Source organism: Etheostoma spectabile, unplaced genomic scaffold, assembly GCF_008692095.1.
Source record: "Etheostoma spectabile isolate EspeVRDwgs_2016 unplaced genomic scaffold, UIUC_Espe_1.0 scaffold00005660, whole genome shotgun sequence".
In the NCBI taxonomy this organism is placed as follows: Eukaryota; Metazoa; Chordata; class Actinopteri; order Perciformes; family Percidae; genus Etheostoma; species Etheostoma spectabile.
Genome location: NW_022603285.1, coordinates 25,956 through 49,764, shown reverse-complemented (window position 1 = coordinate 49,764; position 23,809 = coordinate 25,956). Strand labels below are relative to the sequence as shown.

The 23,809-nt window shown below is 40.7% G+C and overlaps 6 non-coding genes across 6 annotated transcripts; 3 read left to right on the top strand and 3 right to left on the bottom strand.

Annotated features, from left to right (window-relative positions):
* The first annotated feature begins 31 nt into the window (after positions 1-31).
* On the top strand, positions 32-104 carry trnak-uuu (transfer RNA lysine (anticodon UUU)). Its single transcript has one exon. It is a non-coding gene; the product is annotated as a tRNA-Lys (tRNA).
* Positions 105-1,415: 1,311 nt separating this feature from the next.
* Positions 1,416-1,488, top strand: trnar-ccu (transfer RNA arginine (anticodon CCU)). The gene has a single exon. It is a non-coding gene; the product is annotated as a tRNA-Arg (tRNA).
* Positions 1,489-4,869: 3,381 nt separating this feature from the next.
* trnae-cuc (transfer RNA glutamic acid (anticodon CUC)) lies at positions 4,870-4,941 on the bottom strand. The gene has a single exon. It is a non-coding gene; the product is annotated as a tRNA-Glu (tRNA).
* A 4,846-nt stretch (positions 4,942-9,787) lies between these two features.
* On the bottom strand, positions 9,788-9,869 carry trnas-aga (transfer RNA serine (anticodon AGA)). The gene has a single exon. It is a non-coding gene; the product is annotated as a tRNA-Ser (tRNA).
* A 927-nt stretch (positions 9,870-10,796) lies between these two features.
* trnaq-cug (transfer RNA glutamine (anticodon CUG)) lies at positions 10,797-10,868 on the top strand. Its single transcript has one exon. It is a non-coding gene; the product is annotated as a tRNA-Gln (tRNA).
* Positions 10,869-21,148: 10,280 nt separating this feature from the next.
* Positions 21,149-21,220, bottom strand: trnae-uuc (transfer RNA glutamic acid (anticodon UUC)). Its single transcript has one exon. It is a non-coding gene; the product is annotated as a tRNA-Glu (tRNA).
* Between the last annotated feature and the right edge of the window lie 2,589 nt (positions 21,221-23,809).

Sequence of the window (23,809 nt, the reverse complement as noted above, 5' to 3'; positions counted from 1 at the left end):
ATTGTTTTTTTCACAGTCACTTGCTTTTGAAGCCTGGGTAGCTCAGTTGGTAGAGCATCAGACTTTTAATCTGAGGGTCCAGGGTTCAAGTCCCTGTTCAGGCGTAGAGTTGCACATTCTGCTAGATGAGTTGTCCATTTTGCATGGACATGGACAAATTCAGACACTATCATATCATGTGTGTTCCATGCGCAAGTCTTTACAAAGAATTGTGACTATTTTTCAAGCAGGTTTGTATCATAACAATGTTACTGGTAAGTCTAAATGAACAATGGGCAACCTACATCCATCTTGCTAGCACCCACATCTCTGTACTCATCTCCCTGCTTAGATAGTATGTCTAAGGACCATTATACCGTTATAGACCATTTATGGGCTATATCCCTTTTCATGGTTTGCTACCACTCTTAAATCATTCCTTTCATTGTATCAATCTCAGAAATAACCAAAGAATGACAATTTCATTCATGTGCTTGTGTTCAACCACCTGTCACTGCATTTTTAGCAGCAGTAGTAGTGTTTTTTTAGTTCTTTTGAAACACCTGCCCTGTGTGAGGGTTGAACTCACGACCTTCAGATTATGAGACTGACGCGCTGCCTACTGCGCCAACGAGGCAACAAAAGACATTGCAATGGTTGGGAGAATCTTAGAAAAACTAACAATTTGGTCGTCAATCTTAATAAAAACAATGTATGTGGAAACCTATGTACTCACACAAAGGCTAAGATCAACACTAGATGCTTTATAATGACCCCATGAAAAGGGGAGACAAAAGACTGTGTGCAAAGGTTGCATACATGTATGCATGGTGTATGCATGGATGAGTGTGAGGTATGGTGTCAGTGATTTATGCTGGACAGTGTAAAACTAACAAAGATGAGCGGGAGAGGTGCTGGACTGAGAGACCTCTAGGGCAATCACAGATGCACAACCAATAATAAAACACTACTGAGTGAATGTGTTCAGAAAATGAAGAACATTGTTCAGAAGCTTAATGAAGCTTCATTTGACCATAACTATTAACCACCTGAACCTGGTAAAGGTATGAGGTACTCCTGCATAGCTAGCCAGTGATTTACCTCTGTAGGTGGTGGTCGGCATGCCAACGAGGCTTGGAAATTTGCAGATGGTGATTCAGAGGAGATGTAACAGTTAAGTTTAAAGTAACTTAATTTTGGAGGTCAAAAGTTCAATGTCAAGGTGACTGTGTCCTCATGTCTGTCTATCTGATTCTTGTGAATGCAATATCTCTGAACGCCTAGAGGGAAGCACTTTAAATTTGGCATACATAACCACTAGGAGTCGCGGATGAACTGATTTCGATTTGGAGGTCAAAGGTCAAGGTTACTGTTTCATTACGTCTCCAGAACTGTATATGTATTTCTCCTGAACTGGTGAGCTTTGGAGATGTAAGGCCCCTGTGGCCTAATGGATAAGGCACTGGCCTCCTAAGCCAGGGATTGTGGGTTCAAGTCCCATCTGGGGTGAATTTCAGCAGATTGGCACAATGGAAGTGTCCTGGGCCTCTGACCCAGAGGTTCAGGGATTGAAACCATCCTCTGCTGACTCTGATTTTTAACTGCTGCTACTGTTGACAGCCATGAAAAGTGGCAAGTCATGTTCTGGCAGATTAAAAAATTGACATACAGGATCCTGTAGTAATGCTGACTTTCCAGTGATGTGGTTGGGCTGTTTACAGGTCTTGATCATATCCTTGGTTGCATGGACGGGACATCAATACACCGGTTCTAGCACCTGGTCGCTGTCTTGTCTTTGTCGTTCGACGACTATTTGGGCTCACACCTTAACACACCTGAAGCATCTCAGCCTAAAATCACGCTGCACCTCAAAGGACTCTCAAGCACTCCCAGCTGTGCTTTTGCAGAAGAGCGCCTTGTTTTCTTTTAGCTTGGGAAAAGGCTTTAGCTTATGACAAGGTAAACAGATTGCACCATTGTGCTACTCATTAGTGTGTCCACTTCAGTTATGTATTGAAGCACATCCTTAGAGCTAATGGCCCTCATTTATTAACCTAACGTACGACAGGCTTCACGTGAGATTCATGAAACGTTCGTATCACACCAATCAGAGCGTAAGAATGATCGTACATTGATAAATGCAGCGGCTAGAAACGATTGTAATTTAAATATCACGCCCCAATATATTCTCAGTTTTGAGGCCTCGCCTCTATTATGACATGGCCAGACATAATCCGGCTAAGAAGCGGCACTTTTCAGAGGTGGGGATTTAAAGCCTGGCATCCCAGGTGCTCTGGTGCAGCCAGATACCACCAGGCCCAGGGAATATGCCGCCTAAGAAAAATGCAATCCTACCCGATGAGAGAATAAACATTGTGAAAATAACGAAAATATGAATACATTAAACATATACAGGCATTGAACATATTGCTGCAGTCTCAGTCTTTGGATGGTATAGGTAGCTCCCCGTCAGACTTAATTTACTATATAATAATTTTCGAGACAGGTCCTACTGAAGATCTGTTGGATCAGTCAGGATGGCCGAGCGGTCCAAGGCGCTGCGTTCAGGTCGCAGTCTCCACTGGAGGCATGGGTTCAAATCCCACTTCTGACAACTAGTATTTTCATTTGGAACTAATGTCTAAGAGTTGATATTGGGAATAAAGAACTTAGCAGTTCTTTGTATTTAGAGGACATGAATGTGCAAAAAGTCCAGTGCTTTTTGTGAGCATCTTTATTGTCACCACATGTAAAGTTCCTTAGGGGCCCGTAGTGGATGAAATGGTAAAACATTTGGCCCTGGATGCATAGAATTCCTGCCATATTGAGCGACAAAGTTTGGGTGTCCTGAAAAAAAGGGTCTTGAACTCTATCTCGCCGACCTCTTTTTTTTACTGTTTCTTGTTATGTCACGGCAAGAGGTATTATGCTTTTGAGTCGTTTGTCCTCTACATCAGAATCAGAAATAAAAAAAACATCAGACATATGCAGTCTCTGTGGCGCAATAGGTCAGCACAGTCAGCTGTTAACTGAAAGGATGGTGGTTCAAGTCCACCCAGGGACGTTTGTTGCTTAAATAATCTGGAGTGAGCCAACTCTGGGATTTATCTTTCTGCAGAAGACCATAGAGCAGCCTGAAGATAACCCAAGTGGCCTTATGTCTATCAGAAGATACAGTTCTGGAAACCATGTACATATTAATCTTTACAGTCATCAGAGATGGGAAGTAACGAAGTACAAATACTTTGTTGACAAAATAACGAAGTACAAACACTTCATTACTGTACTCAAGTAGATTTTGCGGATTTTTTACTTTACTCTTTATTTTTTTTGGCGACTTTTTACTTTTACTCCTTACATTTTACCACAATATCGGTACTTTCTACTCCTACATTTGACAAAATTGGCTTGTACTTTAGTTTTGTGCTAAAGGTCGTCTATCAGGTGTGATTTGGAGTCCATGTCGGAGAATAGCGAGGACACGCGCCTCACACACGAGCAGGCGCGCACGGCACACGGAGACAAAAGTGAAGAAAAGAGAAAGAGACGAGCTGTCGGAGGATAACCAGTTGAGATCGTGTGCGTCTTTGAGAACTGCAAGTCATATAACTGATGTTGTCAGTTCATGTAAGCCTGTTGTTGTGTTGGTCTGTAGTTCTGGTACATTTAAAAGTTAGCTTGTTTACGTTCTTCTACTGTTGGCTAGGTTACACCTGGCTGTTGATTCGATATAATGGCGATTGTTGAACGTCCTTGCTCATTAAGATAATGTAATTAGTAGTTGGTTTATTGTTATTATTACTAGCATATATGATTCCTATACATTGTGTATGGTAGCCTTTACAATGTTGTTTATTTCATTTATTACCACACACACATTCATAGTAGAGCTGCCCCCCCATGTTTATACTGATGATTGATTGTAATAAAGCAGTAACAGAGAGTTGTCTCCGTCTGTGTTTTAACAGACCACCTGGGCCGAAGTTGGAAACCACAATCAGCTTTAAATCCAGTTCTAATCTATCCTCACTAAATTTCAAATAATTTCCCTGGAGTTACCATTACAAAATGTAATCTAATTAAATTGGAACATACACAGACTTCTCAAAATCACACTTGAATTCATATCTTGCTACTCGGTCAGAATCTTATTAACCTGGAGTCCCAGTCTCTGTCAACATAAATAGGCTATATGTTATATATGTTTTAGACCTATTGGCAGACGGCCATTTAAAATGTAGGCAATGGCATATAAAGAATAAAGAATAAAGAGTCTTTCTCCATGTCCACTGTAGTTTCTCAGTGTGCTCTCTAGTAACATCTGTCTGGTCCAGGGAGCTTTGTTATTCATAAGGCTACTTTTACTTTTATATTTTAAGTATATTGCTAAGCCTGTACAGATGGAGGAGAGATGAAATGTGTCAGTAATATAGGAGATGTTGGCTGGAAGTATGGAGATACTAATATGCATTACTTAAAAGGAGAAAACTAAAATATTCTATGGTCATGTAAGTATGTGTTTTCCAAGCATTCTGCAGGTGAATATAGAGCAGCCCAAAGATAACCCAAGTGGCCTTACCTTTATCTGAAGGTACAGTTCTGAAAACCATGTACTGTACATATAATCTTTACGGTCATTGGTATGCAGGTCACGTGATGTAATACAAGCAAATACATAAGGCCAGACAGAGACAAAAAGTGAGAGAAAAGAAAAGAGACTAGCTGTCTAAAGGATAACCAGTTGAGATTGTGTGCGTCTTTGAGAACTGTAAGTCATATAACTCATGTTGTCAGTTCATTTAAATAATGAGGAAGAATTTGACAAATCAAAATCAAGTCCAGGAACTTATTCTTTCAAACATCACACCTGAGTCTCTCAAGTCCTGACCATTCCCTGACCGGGAATCGAACCCGGGCCGCGGCGGTGAGAGCGCCGAATCCTAGCCACTAGACCATCAGGGAGTCACATCTATCAAATTTATCTTTGTAGATGTGAGTTTTCTTTTCACTTACTGGAATGACTCATATTGTTTTAGGCGAGGAATGGCGCCTGGCTAGAGCTTCAGAAGGCAGGCCATGACAGATTACACATCTGTCACATAGTCAGTTTGTAGTCTTAAATACCAAGTCTCTTGCTGTTCCTTGACTAGTCGGCCACCCCTGCTTTGCATCGCTCCAGGTATGTAGAAAAAAAATCTGTTATGCACCTTTGCATTGCGCTAAAAATGTCAAAATTTGGACCTGAATCCAACAATAACATTACTTGACACTCACATACATTGGTTTTCAGTTAAAAATGTTGGTTAGGGGTTTAGTTACTGCTTGAAAAAATGAAAAGAATTGTTATTGAGATGGAGGCAGATGAAATGTTTATGACCCATCAATGATGACAAAAGGATACATACACTGTCTGGGTCTGATTTAAAGGAAATGGTACTCTTTAAAACGTTAAACTAATGAGGAAGAATTTGACAAATCGACGAAAACTTGCTCTTTAAATCTGGGATGTAATCAGGAGTTACATCTATCAAATTTAATTTAACATATTGTTGGTAATATTGTTTAGGCAAGAAATGGCTCATGGCTAGAGATTTAGAAGGCAGTGGTGCAAAATGCAAAACTGCCTGTTTCGATTTAATTACATGGTAATAATACAAAAACAGAGGTGTAGTGATTACTTGGAAATGCTTCAGGTAGTTTCTGAAATAAAAAACATGAATCAGTGGTGGAAAATGCAAAACTGTTTCTATTTTATTACGTAGTACTATTACAGTGACAGAGGTGTAGTGATTACCTGGAAATACTTCCGGTAGTTACTGTCAAACAACCATGAATCAGTGGTGGAAAATGCAAAACTGCCTGTTTCATTTTATTATATGGTAATATTAGAATAACAGAGGTGCAGAGATTAGAGGTGCAGAGATTACCTGGAAATACTCACCATGAAATATGTCTTGTCCTTCACGTACGTAACGCTGTGCAATCTGACCAGCAGCTAAACACCTTCCACCATCAAGCACTGGCGACCGGGATCCTTGTAACACGTTTTTTTGAGTAACAAAGGGTGAAACTGGGAGAAAACACAATGACCAGTTACTTAGATAGTAATGAGTCACAGATATTAAACAAAGATAATTGTAAAAACAATATAACTACACAACAGGCTAGCAAAAAGTAAGATGAAATAAAGAAACATGTAATGTTTTGTTATACAGTGTACGTAGTATAACCTATGTTGGGTATCTAAATAAACTAAGATATACTTACATGAGGCATTACCCAAGATAAAAGTGGCAAACTAGCTTACTGAAGTATACCGTCAGTTAGGGCTGAACAATATTGTGTTTTAGCATCAACATCGCGATGTGCGCATGCGCGAAAGTCACATTGCAGGACGTTACGATGTTGACGCTAATACTTTTTTGCTGCTTGATAGAAAAGTAACCTTTCACCGTTTCTCCTTTACATGATTATTACCATCCGACCGTTCCCCTTTAAGACAGGTAGCCATGTAGGCAACGTGTGTATGTGACGTTAGTCCGATGGGGTTTATTGTTATGGGAAGTGAGGCTCTCCGTGTGTAGAAAAGTAGCTACCATTGGCAACAGCTGCCTCTGACACAGTGATGTCATAGTATTTGATGGGTAGTGAGTGACGCTACAGTAGTTGGGGTTTTATGTTCTCCTCAAATACAAACTAAACCCCCTGATTAATGCAACATAATCACAACGTCTCCCGGCCATTTCCCACCGCAGAAAGCTGCTATCAGCCAAGCTAAAGCTAATATAGTTAGCTTAAAGAAACAAGCAGAAAGCTGCTACCAGCCAGGCTAAAGCTAAAATAGTTAGCTTAAAGAAACAAGCAGAAAGCTGCTACCAGCCGGTCTAAAGCTAATATAGTTAGCTTAAAGAAACAAGCAGAAAGCTGCTACCAGCCAGGCTAAAGCTAAAATAGTTAGCTTAAAGAAACAAGCAGAAAGGCGCTACCAGCCAGGCTAAAGCTAAAATAGTTAGCTTAAAGAAACAAGCAGAAAGCTGCTACCAGCCGGTCTAAAGCTAATATAGTTAGCTTAAAGAACAAGCAGAAAGCTGCTACCAGCCAGGCTAAAGCTAATATAGTTAGCTTAAAGAACAAGCAGAAAGCTGCTACCAGCCGGTCTAAAGCTAATACAACTAGCCCAAAGAAACAAGAGGCATGCAGGTCTGGTCAGTTTATCAAACTGACGAGCTGGCCTCGCTAGTCGACCACAACCTGAAATTTAGAGGAAGCAACATGCAGTCACTGTCATTCACGTTAACCTGGATTGATTATTATATGAATACAATGGTGTCATGCTAGTCAACCAGAGTATTTCTACCTGATGTCCCTCTCCAAAATCACTTCAGAAGAGCAATGTTAGTCACAGCGCTTACTTGCTTTGGTGTTTGTAAAGCAATAAAGTTCAACAAAGAATATGAAGGTAAATATGGTGCAAATGTGAGAGCGCGTAGATGTGATGTGAGCACTTAGAGAATATGATTTGAGAGCTTGTAGAAAAAAATTCTGTACTTGTACTTTATTTCATTTTTTTTTTCACTTCAGTCACTTTTCCACAGCGGCGAGTCTGCACCCTCGACTTTTGCAACACTTCTTGCGATACATTTGGTGCAAAACTAAGTTGTACCTGTGGACTTAGTCTGTGGAGCTCTGAGCCAACAGGATGGGGGGGAGGGGGCAGCAGGGTTTTTATCCTCAGATGAGGGACAACTCTGTCCGGCTTATTTATGTAGCATGAAAGCTAGCATAAGCTTACTAGCATCTAGCCCGCTTCTAAATACTGTAAATACCTTTAATTATCTCAACACTTTTTAACAGTTAAACTGAAACACTGGAGCTCCAGGTGCTGCAGACGCAGACGGTCCGCCGTCAGTGGGGCTCGGCCAGCGGGGGAACATCGCTAGAAAGCTCCGCTGCCGACCTCAACGGGATCTGATCTCCAGCGAGACATGGAAAGCTCCAGACCCGATAGCAGCGGCGCAACCCCCGGGAGCCCACCGCCAGTGTTGGTGGAATAGCAAGCTAGCGTTAGCAAACTAACCAACCAGCCTGCTTAAAAAAAATAAAAATGTAATTAAAAGGCACGCATTATACCCATTGATGGCGGTCCGTCCGTGGCTGCAAGACCTGGAGCTCACCGCCAGTGTTTCAGTTTGACTGTTTAAAGTGTTAGGATAATTAAAATGTATTTATTTATAAGCGGGGTTAGTTTGCTAACGCTAGCTTGCTAATCCACCAACACTAGTGGTGAGCGGGTCTGAAGCTATCCATGTCCGTCAGCAGCTGCAGGACCTGGAGCTCACCGCCAGTGTTTCAGTTTGACTGTTAAAAAGTGTTGAGATAATTAAAAAGTATTTGTTTGGAAGCAGGCTGGCTGCTAGTTAGCTAACGCTAGCTTCCATGCTACATAAATAAGCCGGACAGAGTTGTCCCTCACAGAAAAAACACAGGTAAAATTAAAAACACTGCATAAGCTTTGCTACTGTGTGTTTATTTAAATATAGGTACACCTACATGTAGGGTGACGAGATTGCAATATAAGCCTGTATATTAATATTAGGACTATCCATATGTCAAGGGTGTATATTAGGCGGTGCAGTACAGCCCGATCCAGCAGAGGAGAGTTCTAGCCCAACCAGGCTCCTCTCTTTACATTGTAAGCCTCGCTGGGTGTCCAAACTAAAATGATAAGAGGCAACTTGGTAGACTCCTTACTGATGTTTATAGCTGTACTCACAATGCCCTTTTTTTTAAAAACACCAGCCAATCACAAGTCTTACATGTGAATAATCAATGCGTGAGTAATAAGGGAGCTCAAATAAAAGATAGTTGCAAGGTCTACCAAATGTTTAACTTTACTACCCGTAAGCTGTTGGAACCTTGGTTGCCACAGGGTCCCAAATCTCCCCTCAAAATGTCAATCACAGACACTGAAGCGTGCTGGGCCCATAACCTAGAGGTTGAGGGATTGAAACCATCCTCTTCTAATTCCTGTGCTTTGTATCAGTATCAAGTCTATTTCCAGTCTGTTGATGTTTAACAAAGCATCTGATGTTGCAAGTGTCTGAAGTGAAATGTCTCCACCTGCTGAAGAGTAAACTTAATGGCATGTTGAGATTATTTCATCCATAAAAAAATAAACTACAGTGCTCATACCTTTTATTCCCGCTGTAACACCCATAAAAACTGGAGTGTAATACAGTAAATATACTACACTACAGGTAATAAATACTGTAAATAGAAACTGTAAAACATGTACGTTTAAAGTGCTTGTTGTGCTGTCTACCAGTCAGATTATCACAGGAGGTAATATCTTCTGCAGCTCTTTTAAAGACTCTACCATAATACCTGCTGGAGATGCCAGGTCCTCATACATGTAAAGCATGAGCTCTACCACTGAGCTACATCCCCTGAAGATTTTGAAATTCTTTTGACTTTTTTCTGAGATAGACTTAGACTTATCTTTATTAATCCTTTTGGGATGACTCCCGCAAGGAAATTGAAATATGCGGTGGCTTGAAATCAAACCTGGGCAAAATGCTTGCACTGCGATATAAATCATAGTTGAAAAGTAACACACCCGTTGCCTTTCTGCTGGACAATACAACGTTCACTGCAAATCTTGTAACACAGATTGATAAGAAATACATTGGTGGAGACTGGTTGCTTCCAGTACCTATGAAATAAGACAATATTGTTTATGAAGGCACATCTGCGATTTGGTATACTCTGATGTGTCATTGGTTTGGTACCACTCTTAAAAAACAGCGCTCGTTGTCAGCAGGATTCGAACCTGCGCGGGGAGACCCCAATGGATTTCTAGTCCATCGCCTTAACCACTCGGCCACAACAACATGATGAGCCCTGCTATGACTGTTTGCAGAAATGTTCATGTAGCACCTCAACACACCATATAATGCCTAAGCTGCACTTGCAAAATAGCAGGGTGTTCAAATACTTATTTTCCTCACTGTAAGATTCCTATACATTGTGTATGGTAGCCATTACAATGTTGTTTATTTCTTTTATTACCACACACACATTCATAGCAGAGCTGCCCCCCCATGTTTATACTGATGATTGATTGTAATAAAGCAGTAACAGAGAGTTGTCTCCGTCTGTGTTTTAACAGACACACCTGGGCCGAAGTTGGAAACCAGAATCAGCTTTAAATCCAGTTCTAATCTAGTCCTCACTAAATTTCAAATAATTTCCCTGGAGTTACCATTACGAAATTTAATCTAATTAAATTGGAACATACACAGACTTCTCACAAAATCACACTTGAATTCATATCTTGCTACTCGGTCAGAATCTTATTAACCTGGAGTCCCAGTCTCTGTCAATATAAATAGGCTATATGTTTATATATGTTTTAGGCCTATTGGCAGACGGCCATTTAAAATGTAGGCAATGGCATATAAAGAATAAAGAATAAAGAGTCTTTTCTCCATGTCCACTGTAGTTTCTCAGTGTGCTCTCTAGTAACATCTGTCTGGCCCAGGTAGCTTTGTCATTCATAAGGCTACTTTTACTTTTATATTTTAATTATATTGCTAAGCCTGTACTTTGGTACTTTTACTTGAGTAAAGAAGTTAAATCAGTACTTCTACTTTTACCAGAGTATTTGTTAACACAATTATCTCTTCTTCTACTTGAGCACGGGCAGTGAGTACTTTTGCCATCTCTGACGGCCTCTGTATTGTTCTGTTTAGAGTATGTATATATTGTGTGTATGGACTAGTCCATTTTAGTTAACAAACCCTTGCAACACTTTTAAAGGTTCCATGGTGTAATGGTTAGCACTCTGGACTCTGAATCCAGCAATCTGAGTTCAAATCTCAGTGGAACCTGGTTTTTAAGCCACACCACAGGTAAAAAAGATCAACCTTTCAACTTTCCACATCTAGTTTACAGTAAGCTTACAGGTTTAACTGTGTAATATTCACACTGGCAGTGAGAACTACTGTAGAAATTATTATCTTGGTCAATGTTGTTTTCAATGTCTTGTGGTTTATGTTCTGTGTATTTGAAAGTTTGAAAGTTCAGTTGATTATATGTAACAGAGAAGTTTCTGTCCAAGTTGCCATGATCATTGTGTTTGATACGTCCAATTCAGTTTGTATGCAGTTACCTTATGTAGGCCTATGTTGCTCTTGATTCATTCCTTCTTCAAACTTATCCAGCTCGGTGATGTCCCTGATGAGAATCACTTCAATCTCTTTTGCTGCCTCAGGCGTCAACCCGTGAAGTTTGATGTATATTTTACAATTTCTTGCCCATGTTGCCTGGATCTTGTTTTGTTTTCTGAGTATAAGTGCTTTCTTGGCAATATCAGCATTTTTCTTGGTGAGGTGTTTGTTGATGTAAACTTGGATGCCTTTTAATTTCCTTCCTTGTCTGAGAAGTGCGGACTTTTTCTTTCTGTTGGTGAACCGGATTATTACCAATGGAGTGGCCGTTTGTTTTTGCTCGGAAGAGTATGACAATCCTCAACGTCCCTGCTATCAACATAAATGCCTTTGCTGTCCAAAAAGCAAATCACCTGTTGTTCCAGCGTCTCCTTCTCCTCCTCGAGAGCTTCCCTCAGCCTAGCAGTGGTGTATCCAGCGTCTGCGGCCATCCTGGCATGGTTCCGTTGTTTGGTTCTCAGGCCGCTGATAATCACATTGCATTGCTCGAGGTCAGCAACTCAAGTTTCAGAAAAGCAATCTTCTCCACGTTTTGCCCGTTTAGCGTTTGTATTTTACTCATCAGATCTATGATTTTTCTTCTGTTGAAATCTCCGCCGACAAGAAGTCCAGAGATTTCTTTATCTCCTCAACCTCATCGGGTAGGATTGCATTTTTCTTAGGCGGCATATTCTACTGGGCCTGGTGGTAGCCGGCTGCACCAGAGCACCTGAGATGTCAGGGTTTGCAATCGCCACCTCTGAAAAATGGCTCTTCTTAGCCGGATTACGTCTGTCCATGTCGTAAATAGTAGCGGCGATGCCTCAAAACCGAGAATATAATGGGGTGTGATAATTTTAATTATGATCGTTTCCAGCTGCTGCATTTATCAATGTACGATCATTCTTACGCTCTGATTGGTGTGATACGAACGTTTCATGAATCTCACGTGAAGCCTGTCGTACGTTAGGTTAATAAATGAGGGCCATTAGCTCTAAGGATGTGCTTCAATACATAACTGAAGTGGACACACTAATGAGTAGCACTATGGATCAATTTGTTTACCTTGTCAAGCTAAAGCCTTTTTCTAAGCTAAAAGAAAACAAGGCACTCTTCTGCAAAAGCACAGCTGGGAGTGCTTGAGAGCACTTTTGAGGTGCAGTGTGATTTTCGGCTGAGATGCTTCGGGTGCGTTTAGGTGTGAGCCCAAATAGTCGTTGAATGACAAAGACAAGACAGCGATCAGGCGGTAGAACCAGGGTATTGATGTCCCGTCCATGCAACCGATGGATATGATTAAAACCTGTATACAGCCCAACCACTTACCAATCACATCACTGGAAAGACAGTCTGTCAACAACTTTTCCAGCAGTTATAACATGATTCGTTTCACCATGGAAATCATAATCTCTTGATTCATCTCCCTTTCAGAGAGTCTACCATTGTGTCACCAGCAAACAGAGGTAGCAGAGGAGGATTTGAACTATCAACCTCAAGGTTGTGGGCCCAGCACACCTCCGCTGCGCCACTCTGCTGAAAACCTCCCAGATGGGACTTGAACCCACAATCCCTGGCTTAGGAGGCCAGTGACTTATCCATTAGGCCACTGGGGCTTTACGTCACTCAACTCAACAGTTCAGGAGAAATACATATACAGTTCTGGAGACATAATGAAACAGTAACCTTGACCTCTAGATTTTGAAGTGCTTCCCTCTAGGTGTTCAGGGATATTGCATTCACAAGAATTGGATGGACAGACATGAGGACACAGTCACCTTGACATTGAACCTTTGACCTCCAAAATCTCATCAATTGATTTGCGAGTTCATGTGAATGTTTTTGCAAACTTTGAAGAAACACATACATGGGCATTGTGATAAGATGGTGCTGTCTATCGTTGTTTCTGAGATCAACAATACCTTCTAAAGTTGAATAGCTATTGCGTACCCGGTAATATTAGAGTAGAGGTCTCGTTGGCACTGTAGGTGGACAATTTAGAAAATTAAGTTACTTTACACTTAAAACTGTTACATCTCCTCTGAATCACCAACTGCAAATTTCCAAGCCTCGTTGGCACGCCGACCACCATCTACAGGAGGTAAATCACTGGCTAGCTATGCATGAGTACCTCATACCTTTTACCAGGTTCAGGTGGTTAATAGTTATGGTCAAATGAAGCTTCATTAAGCTTTCTGAACAATGTTCTTCATTTTCTGAACGCATTCACTCAGTAGTGTTTTATTATTGGTTGTGCATCTGTGATTGCCCTAGAGGTGCTCTCAGTCCAGCACCTCTCCCGCTCATCTTTGTTAGTTTTACACTGTCCAGCATAAATCACTGACACCATACCTCACACTCATCCATGCATATACATTCACCACTGACTAAACTGACTACCACCATCATTGAATTATCATTTCTTTTGTTGTGGTCATATTCTCGCATTTCCTTCAACCTTTGCACACGGTCTTTTGTCCTGGCCTTTTCATGGGGTCATGACAAAGCATCTAGGGTCAATTTTAGCCTTTGTGTGAGTACATAGGTTTCCAGAAACATTGTTTTTATTGAGATTAAAGACCAAATTGTTAGTTTTTCTGAAATTTTCCCAACCATTGCAATAGCTTTCAAGGCCTCGTTGGCACAGTAGGCAGTGCGTCAGTTTCATAATCTGAAGGTCGTGAGTTCAACCCTCACACGGGGCAGTTGTTTTAAAAACAAGAAAAACACAACTAATGCGGAAACAGTGACATTCAGGTGGTTGAACACTGGTACTAGAACATGAATGGAATTTGTCATTCTTTGGTTATTTCTGAAATTGATACAATGAAAGGAATTATTTAAGAGTGGTAGCTAACCAATGAAAAGGGTTATAGAACATATGTGTTATGTCCTTAGACATACTATCCAAGCAGGGAGATGAGTACAGAGATGTGTGTGCTAGCAAGACGGATGTAGGTTGCCCATTGTTCATTTAGACTTACCAGCAACATTGTTATGATACAAACCTGCTTGAAAAACAGTCACAATTCTTTTTAGAGACTTGTGCATGGAACACACATGATATGATAGTGTCTGAATTTGTCCATGTCCATGCACAAACTGGTTGAAAATTGGCTAAATTGGCCAAAACGGTTAAAAAGCTCAAAGTCACAACTCATCATGGCCACTAGCAGACTGTGAACATCCTGCAAACCTGCATGACAGATGACGATAGCGAGCACTTCATACATATCCCAGAATCAAGCTGTTGCCTTACCAGGGACTTGAGCTGTGGTTTTCTTTTTCGCTCAAAACGTTGATAACCTAATGCAATTTTATGGCTACAGACAAATAAACTTTACTGCTAGTGGGTACAATAAAACAACTCTCCCTCTGGTTCCGCTTCTATACTCTTAGTGTCCTCATGCGGAAGCACTATACGTAGTTTGATCAAAAGCCCTCGTGACAGGAAAAATCCACCAGATGACTTGCCATCCAAGCAGGGAGATCAGCACAGAGATTTGGGTGCTAGCAAGATGGATGTAGGTTGGCCATTGTTCATTTAGACGTACCACCAACATTGAGCTACCCATGCTTCGAAAACAGAGGTCTGTGGAAAAAACAATCTCCTGAACTATAAATTGAGGTGCAAGTAAATGAAGAAGATTAAGCTGTTGCCATGGAAGGAAAAATCCACCAGATGACTTGCCATCAAAGCATAGAGATCAGCACTTCATACATACCCCACAATAAAGCTGTCGCCTTACCGAGGACTTGAGCTGTGGTATTCTTTTTCACTCAAAACATTGATAACCTAATTCAAACAACACAGCTTCAGACAAGCAAACTTTATTGCTGGTGGGTGCAAAAAAACTCTCCAAAACGGTTAAAAAGCTCAAAGTCCCAACTCATCATGGCCACTAGCAGACTGTGAACATCCAGCAAACCTGCATGACAGATGACGTTAGCAAGCACTTCATACATATCCCACAATCAAGCTGTTGCCTTACCAGGGACTTGAGCTGTGGTATTCTTTTTCGCTGAAAACGTTGATAACCTATTGCAATTTGTGGACAAATAAACTTTATTGCTGGTGAGTACAATAAAACAACTCTCCTTCTTGATCCGCTTCCTCTTGACGGGAAAAATCCACCAGATGACTTGCCATCCAAGCAGGGAGATGAGTACAGAGATTTGGGTGCTATCAAGATGGATGTAGGTTGCCCATTGTTCATTTAGAGATAGCACCCGCATTGTTATGATGCAAACCTGCATCTGGATTCTGGGGTTTAGTTAGCGGCATTATATTTGATCTATGATATGGTCGGAGTCTTGGTTTATTTATACAGTCTATGGTGGGAGTGCTAGCTTGTGGGTTTTGTCTTAAGAGTGCTTCCAACGTATTTAGTTGCTAGCCCTTTCCCTAGGTTGGATCGTTTGGTATCTAGCTTGGTGTTGTTTCTCAATTTCCCAGTTTGTTTTGTAAGTAAACATGTTCGTGTTTTGTGTATGTGACAAAAACGTTACATCCAGCCCTTTGCCTGGCAGACTTGATAGTATGCTGATAACAGGTAAACATAGCTCCCTCTCTGTCCTCTGCCTGCCGTGAGCGTTTCAGCGCCCTGTCTGCGGCAGGTAGCATCGGGAACTTCCTTTGACACACTGAGCTCCTCTCTCCTTTATCTTTCCATTTGTGTGCATCCATGTCCCAGAAGTGCTTGTTACCAACCTAGCTCTGGCGTGTCATTCCCCAGGGTCTTTTGTACTTTATCCCCCAGCACGTTTCCCTGTTTCCTTGGATAAGGGAGGTTTCAAAATCATGCTTGCAGCTGTTGCCATGGTCCTGCTACGAATCATTAGACAAGAAAACCTTCATCATATCACCATTGCCAAAATATAAATATAAGATAAATATAAGCTTTTAAATTTTGCTAATTTCAAATTATTTAAATCAGCCTGTCTAATCTATAAAATTATACATGGTTTGGCGCCTCCACCATTGAGTGATTTTATTAAACAAAAGTCTAGCAGTGTTGCCGGGACTCGAGTGACTAGAGCCACTATGAGAGGTGATTGCGACTTGGCGTTTAGGCAAACCGCCTTTTCACAGAACGTTCTGTCATATCAGGGAGTGAGCTTCTGGAATAGTATTCCACAATCAGTGAGGGAAAGCACAAGTCTTCCTATCTTTAGGAGTCGTTTAAAAGTGTGGCTGAGGGACACACAAACTTGTGATCATGTTTAGTGAATTTTTATATATCAGACGTAAAACAGAGTTACTACATTATTAAAAATGTGGGTCAGTGCAATATAGGGTGGTGTATATGGGTCAGTGCAATATCAGGTTAGACAGGGCATGTGCAAAATTGTGGTTTGTGTAATATAGTCGATGTTGTGTTTTTGTTTTTGTTTTTTGTTTTTTTTGTTTTTTTGTCTCTATATGTCCTTTGTTCTCCATTCTTCTTGTTACTGTCTGTTCTGATGTGATCACTGTTCTTGTCCTTGTTTCTCTGTATTTAGCCTGTGAATTGTATTTGTATGCATTTATTATTTTTTGTGTACCATCAACCTGCCAGGGGGTCTGCAGATGGAAATTAGCCTAAGGCTACAATCTGGCATATTTACATTTGTGAAAATGTTCATTAATATGTATTGTCCCCTTTTAAGAAATAAATAAATAAATAAAAATAAAATAAAATCATGCAATGCCCTGTTACATCCTGCTACATTCTGTGGTGCCCTGCTACGCTCTGCTGTGCCTTGTGACACCGTGAAGTGCCCTGCTATGTCGTGAACTACTACAAACTACTATTTCTAGTCACTGTTCCATTGTCTTTTACTGTGACTGTTATTGCCAGTCTTCATTTCAAACCCAACCGGCCATCTATCAGAGGTTTCTTCCTAAAAGGGATTTGCCCAGAGAGCAGTGTCCAGCACTGCCCCAAATGGGAGCTATACGAAGGAGACAGGGTATTACTTCTCGCTGTCAAAAGGTATGGTGTTATGTTTGGCAATGATACTCAATATAGGAAACATGACAATGCATAATATTTTTTTTATTCTTCAAGTTTGTCTTTTTGTCGTTAATGGCCACAAGTGAACAGTTCCTTTCGGCCTTTGACCGACACATTTCGGCTTGTTTTTCCCGACCCTGAGGAAAAACAACAGAGCAGAATGGCGCAGCGGACGCGTGCTGGGCCCATAACCCAGAGGTTGATGGATTGAAACCATCCTCTGATAATTACAATGCTTTGTATCAGCAGTAAATATATTTCCAGTCTGTTGATGTTTAACAAAGCATCTGTTGCTGCTATTGTCTGAATTGAAATGTCTCCACCGGCTGAAGAGTGAACTTATTAGCTTGTCAAGTTTATTTCATCCATAAAAATAGAAGCTACAGTGCTCATACCTGCTGTAACACCCATTAAAACTGGAGCATAAAACAATATATACATTACACTACAGTTAATAAATACTGTAAATAGAAACATGTACGTTTAAAGTGCTTGTTGTGCTGTCTACCAGTCAGATTGCCACAGGAGGTAATATCTGTTGCAGCTCTTTTAAAGACTCTACCATAATACCTGCTGGAGATGCCAGGTCCTCATACATGGAAAGCATGAGCTCTACCACTGAGCTACATCCCCTGAAGATTTTCAGATTTTATAGACTTTTTTCTGAGGTAAACTTAGACTTATTTTTATTAATCCTTTTGGGATGACTATTGCAAGGAAATTGAAATATGTTGTGTATGGCTTTAAAACCTGTAAATGGCTGGAAATGAAACCTGGGCAAAATGATTGCATGATTGCTATACAACGTTCACTAAAAATCTTGTAACACAGACTGAGAAGAAACACCTTGGTTGAGACTGGTGGCTTCCAGGACCCCAATGGATTTCTACAACCTGAAATGCAGTGCTATACATGTTTGCACAAATGTTCATAAACTTTTATATTAGTTCATAGTAGTTACCAGACACGGGCAAAGTGCAAATCATAGTGCACTGCCTGTGTGTGTGGATCCTCGTGGAGGCAGCTTGATTGATTGATATGCGCCCTTATTTTTACCATAGCAGAGATCAAACAGTTTATCAAATCGGGTTGGGCAAGTAACCTTTCTGGTTACTTCTTGACAAATAAAGCAAGTAACCAAACAAAGAAAACTACTGCAATGGCTGGGAATCAAACCCAGGTCAACTGCTTGGAAGGTAGCTATGGTCACCACTATACCTCCATCACTGGGCAATACAATAGGTGTCCTTAAAGGTTAAATTTTTCCTTTTTATTAAATTAAGGCATTGAGATCAATTTCCATTAGACAATTTTTTTAATTTCTCTTTTTGGCCAAGCATGTACTTTTAAAAAAAAGAGACAGAGCTGTATTGACACAAAAAAAGATTTTTACAGCAGAAAGCCCCATTTTAAGGACACACAGCAGACCTACAATGAAAGTGTAATTGCACTGCTTTGAAAATAGAAAGAATCTTCTTCATCACAAACCTGATGGTGCAGTACTTGATCCACATGGATCCACTTGCTGTCCCTCTGGCTGTTCCTCTCTCTGTCCCATTTATGTTTTCTTCTTCCTCACTCTCTTCTTCATGCTCTTCACCCGCTTCTTCATCCTCCTCACCCTCTTCTTCATCTTCCTCACCCTCTGGAATATCCCTCTCTGTGTCAGAGCCCTCAATTTCATCACATGCCCTCTCTCCAAACTCCCAAAACTCCTCTGGCTCTCCCACTTCCTGTTCTTCAGTCCCTTGATTTGTTTCTCTCACTGCTGTTTTTCTCACTTTTTGTTTACTAGGTCTCTATACCGCTTCCTTGTTTCATGATAAATATTAGAAGATGATAAAACGTAGGGGTATGCATTACATTTCCCTCCCTACTCAACACGGGCATAAAACCTGTCGATTACTTTACATAAATGTAGCTATTTGTTATCGCAATAGATTTTGCAAACACATTCACATGAACTTGCAGATATATCGACGAGTATCCCACCCAGAAAAGACATTTTAGACCTGGAACGAGCCATTTGTTATTCCTGTGGGGGTCCAGTGGGAACGAGTGCAAAAGAAGAGTGACGAAGAAGCCAAAGGAGAAAGGAGGGAAAGGAGTGCAGGACCTATTATTGTTTTTAGAGAGCAGATTTATACACATAACTATACACATAATAGCAGCCACGGCCCCATCCAGAAATGCAGCCATGACACGGTTCTGGATGGGATCATACCTCAGAAGATTGAAGATCTTACCCTCTGATCTTAAAGTACCTGGGTCTTTAATCCTGCCACCAACCTATGCTTTTATCCAGACCTTTTTAAAACGTTTTCACCTTGAGTAACACACATCTCATTTCAGTTGTGCCGGAGTGGGATCCTGAGAGTCCAGTGCGGAGGCTGGTTTTGAGGCATTTGCTCCAGGAGGGCCGCTCTGCCGTAGACCTGTGGGCAACGGCCGGCTCCTTGCAATTCCTATACTTACCAGCAAGGGAGGTCCTCACAGCACAGCTAGTGCTATATGGGGCGAGGCCAAAGAAACAGATAGCAGCATGTGACTTTGCAAATCAGTGTCTCACCCTTGCCGCCATCAAAGATGCCATTTGACCCTCCAGAAACTTGCTGGTAAGAAAGCACATGCAGATCCCATTCCCTCAAAACGTGAATCACAGATTTTCCAGCACCTGGACTTGATCAGACTGTGAATATGCCAAAGAAGATGTTCACAAGTTCAGCCGGGGTAAATACTCGGCCCATATTCACACATACCTAAAACTCCTCACTTAATGCTGGTTACAATTTTCTAAAATAAACAATATCAGAGAAAAATTGCAAAGAGTGAAGGGTGTTGATAACATTTTTTAACAAGGTATTTGTTCATTATTGCTTCAGTAGACTCCTTCAAGACTCTTCGAGGTAAGCAGGAAGCTCACATAAATGATAGTTGCAAGGTCTACCAAATGTTTAACTTTGCAACCCGTAACCCTTTTGTTGCCACTGTCCCTCAAAATGTAAATCCCAAAATTTTCCTTCCCCTAAGTGTGAACAGCAGAGCAGAGTGGCGCAGCGGAAGCGTGCTGGGCCCATAACCCAGAGGTCGATGGATCAAAACCATCTTCTGCTAATTGCTATGCTTTGTATTAGCATCAAGTCTATTTCCAGTTTGTCAATGTTTGGCCAGGTATCTGTTGCTGCAAGTGTCTTGAGTGAAATGTATCTAGCGGCTGAAAGGTAAGTTTAATGGCATGTCAAGTTTAAAATGGTAACTGCAATGCTGATACCTATCGTAACACCCATAAAAGTGAAAAGAAATGCATTTAATATTTAAACAAAAATTTATTTTGCATTTTTACGTAGGTGAAACGATTCCTCACAGTGGTGCTGGAGGCCAGGGTGGTGCCATCCAGAGTAACTATCTCTTTGGATAGTGCGTCACGGAGGTGCTTGGGCCCCAGAGCAATAACTTCAGTTTTATCTGAGTTTAACATTAGAAAATTACAGGTTGTTTGTCTCTACAACTCTCAATAAGTTATTTACACTGCTGAAAAGCATTTCACATTTTTAAATTACCTCCACTGCTAAAAGCATAATAAAGAAAATGTAAAATATTTCTATAAAATGAAATAGTTTAATTTTATAGAGATGTTTTATTTTTCCATCTTATTTCTATGCTTCTATAACATGAACTAACAATTTTATTCACCTACAGTAGCACTACTGCTGTTTCACAGCAGACTACAGCAAATTCAAAAAATACAGTAAATAAATGTAAATTAAATGTTACCACCCACAATGCAATGCATATGACAGTAATGAACCGGAAAAAGAAAGTTATCGTATTTTACGGTAAGTAACTGTAGAAATTACAGCAAAGTCTAACCGTGTTGGGAATGTACATAACTACAGCTCTGATTCAATACAGGACCAATGTCAGAGATCGTACAGATCTTTCTAAAGACCTTAACCAGCTAAATACCAATTCCCATACCGGGAGTTGAACCCGGGCCACCTGGGTGAAAACCAGGAATCCTAACCGCTAGACCATATGGGACTGACTACATATCATTAACAGGGATTTCATGAATCAAGTCGTAATCTGGCTGGAAATAGGCCTTCTCTTGAACGTGAATGAAGAAGCTTCTTAAGTAAGTTTTATCTTGAAGCTTTTGAGTGTTCTTTAGGTTTTTATCTGCTTTAACTATTACCGGACAGCGGGGGCACGGAGCAGAGCAGAGCAGAGCAGCCGTTAGGGAGGAATCCTCCTCCGTGTTCAGTTCCATTTTGAACTGGCGGTAAAAAACTTAACGTTGGAACTTTATGACAAATAGAAATGTTGACAGGTTGATTTCTGTTAATAACAAACACAACTATAGTCAATAGAAAAAAACAAAATATGACAAGCCATCTTGGTTCATCTTTCCACTGTTCCTACAATCACCACTCTGGTCTGGTTGGAAACTAAAGGATCTAAACTAAAAGGATGTTCCTCTTTAACTAAAAGGTCTATCTCTGTAGGGATCCATCCCATAATGTTGTCACACACTTAGAATAATAATCTGAGTCTGTCAGCAGCAACAACACAACCTTTAGTGGACGCTGACTTTACCTTTAAATTAGGAGTTTAAACAGAGACACAACAGGACGAATAAATCCATCAAATCAAGTCCCCAATAATCAGCATGTGGCCTTGTTTTATTTCAGGTAGTTCGCATGGAGCTGTTCCACATTCCCAGACATTTAAAACAAGTCAATCATTGGCGTTATTCTACGAGTCAGATGAATAAATCAGCTGTTTGCTATTTGAGCTGCTCTGTTTCCTGCTGCTCCGTCATTCTTTAGTGTCCTCTGGAAACAGGTTGCTGTCCTTTATGATTCCTTTGGATGACATCATCAGTGTCTTTGCTTTAGTCTGAAGAAACTCCAACAGATTTAAAACCACATGCAGTCACAGAAAATACAAACAGGGAATAGAAAATGTCAGACAAAGAATATTAAATGAAAAGTCCCCAAAGTAGGAAAATATAATGTTAATCTACCAAACAACAATAACTGGAGAGCATCCAATTAAACATGGCCGACTTCCAGTATGTCGGCAATGAAGAGAGGAATGTTTGGACTTATTACAGATTAATTTTATTTTTATTTAACCTTTATTTAACCAGGAACAATCCCATTGAGCTACAGTAACTCTTCTTGCCAAGACAGACGGCAATAAGTTTCATAATACATAAAAGACAGGACAATGGTTCCATACCACACCACAAATCTCTATAGATACTACAACACAAACAAGACATTACACTTAACTTAAGCTAATGCAGACATACAACTTAAAGGGCACCTTGTTAAAAGAAATTACACTGTTCAGGCAGAGTTGACTTTAAAAGGTTTTAAACTGAATTTGACCTAAAGTCCAAATCGCTGTGTAGTCTCACAATGCTAAAACGTTTTGTGTTCCAACTGTTGGAAGTTTTTGATATTTAAAGGGTTCAAAAGTGTTTTTCAAAGGTTAAAACTAAAAGCCCTTGAGCAGCCATGCCACATCAAGGCTCAAATGAGAAAGCAGCCCGGAGACGTACTATACTGAACATTGCTGTTTCTGTTCATCCTGAAGTCCTTAAACATGTCACTTCTAAATTGTTACCACTGTGACTTAGTGGAATGTCTGCAGGCACAAAAAGGTTCTGGAAAAGCAACAAATGTTCTTCAATCAGCGGTCCACGACGCAGTAAAGTAAGCATTGTTGCAACACATCAGGACAGAGCTTGAGAGGCAGGGAGACAACAGGCAGATAAGAAACCTGCATTGATGACGAGAAGAAATTTGAGTTTAAGCTAGCCAAAATGGAGGACAGATTGAGATACAACAATGTTCGCATTATTGGACTGAAAAAGACGACCCACTGGGATTCCTGCAGAAACAGCTACTGGTTTGGATTCCCTCCTTACAGAACAGAGCCACCATCAACATGGACAGAGCACACAGAATCAACGGCAAGGGTACACTGACACATACGCTGATTTGAAGGTGTCTGAGGTACCAGGACCGCCAAGCAATCCTTCAGGGGGCAGCAGGAAGGCCCGATTCAGATCTCCAACACAATGCTGCACTTTAAGCCTGGCTTCAGTGCTTTCACCGTCCAGCAGCGACAGGAAGTAAACAGTGTAAATTACATGCTAAAGGTGTCTCAAACTTTCTTATTTATCCGGCCACCCTTAAAGAGACCCGCGAGGAAGAAAGCTCACATTCACTACAGCCAAGAATGTGGACATGTTCTGTCGGGAGCTGGATAAAGATGATGAAGGGACATCCATGCGAGGCGCTTCAGCAGGTGTGGATTAGTGGAGTCAGGAACACTGTGCTAGGTTGACGCGAGGGCACTGTATGTAAGTTTGGGATCCAAGCTTTAAATGAACATTTAATTAGGCTGACTGTTCACTTTATAATCTATATTTATTACTCTCACTAGGATGGTGTACTTTTTCAGTTGCGGACTTTATAATAAAAAACTAACAATTTATGAGAATGTCTGTAACAAACAGTAGAGGGCAGCAATACCATTATTAGCACCTAGTCTGCCTAAATCAAAGCAGAAGAATGTGTTTCCTTTGGTAGTGTTTTAATGCAAACACATTATATT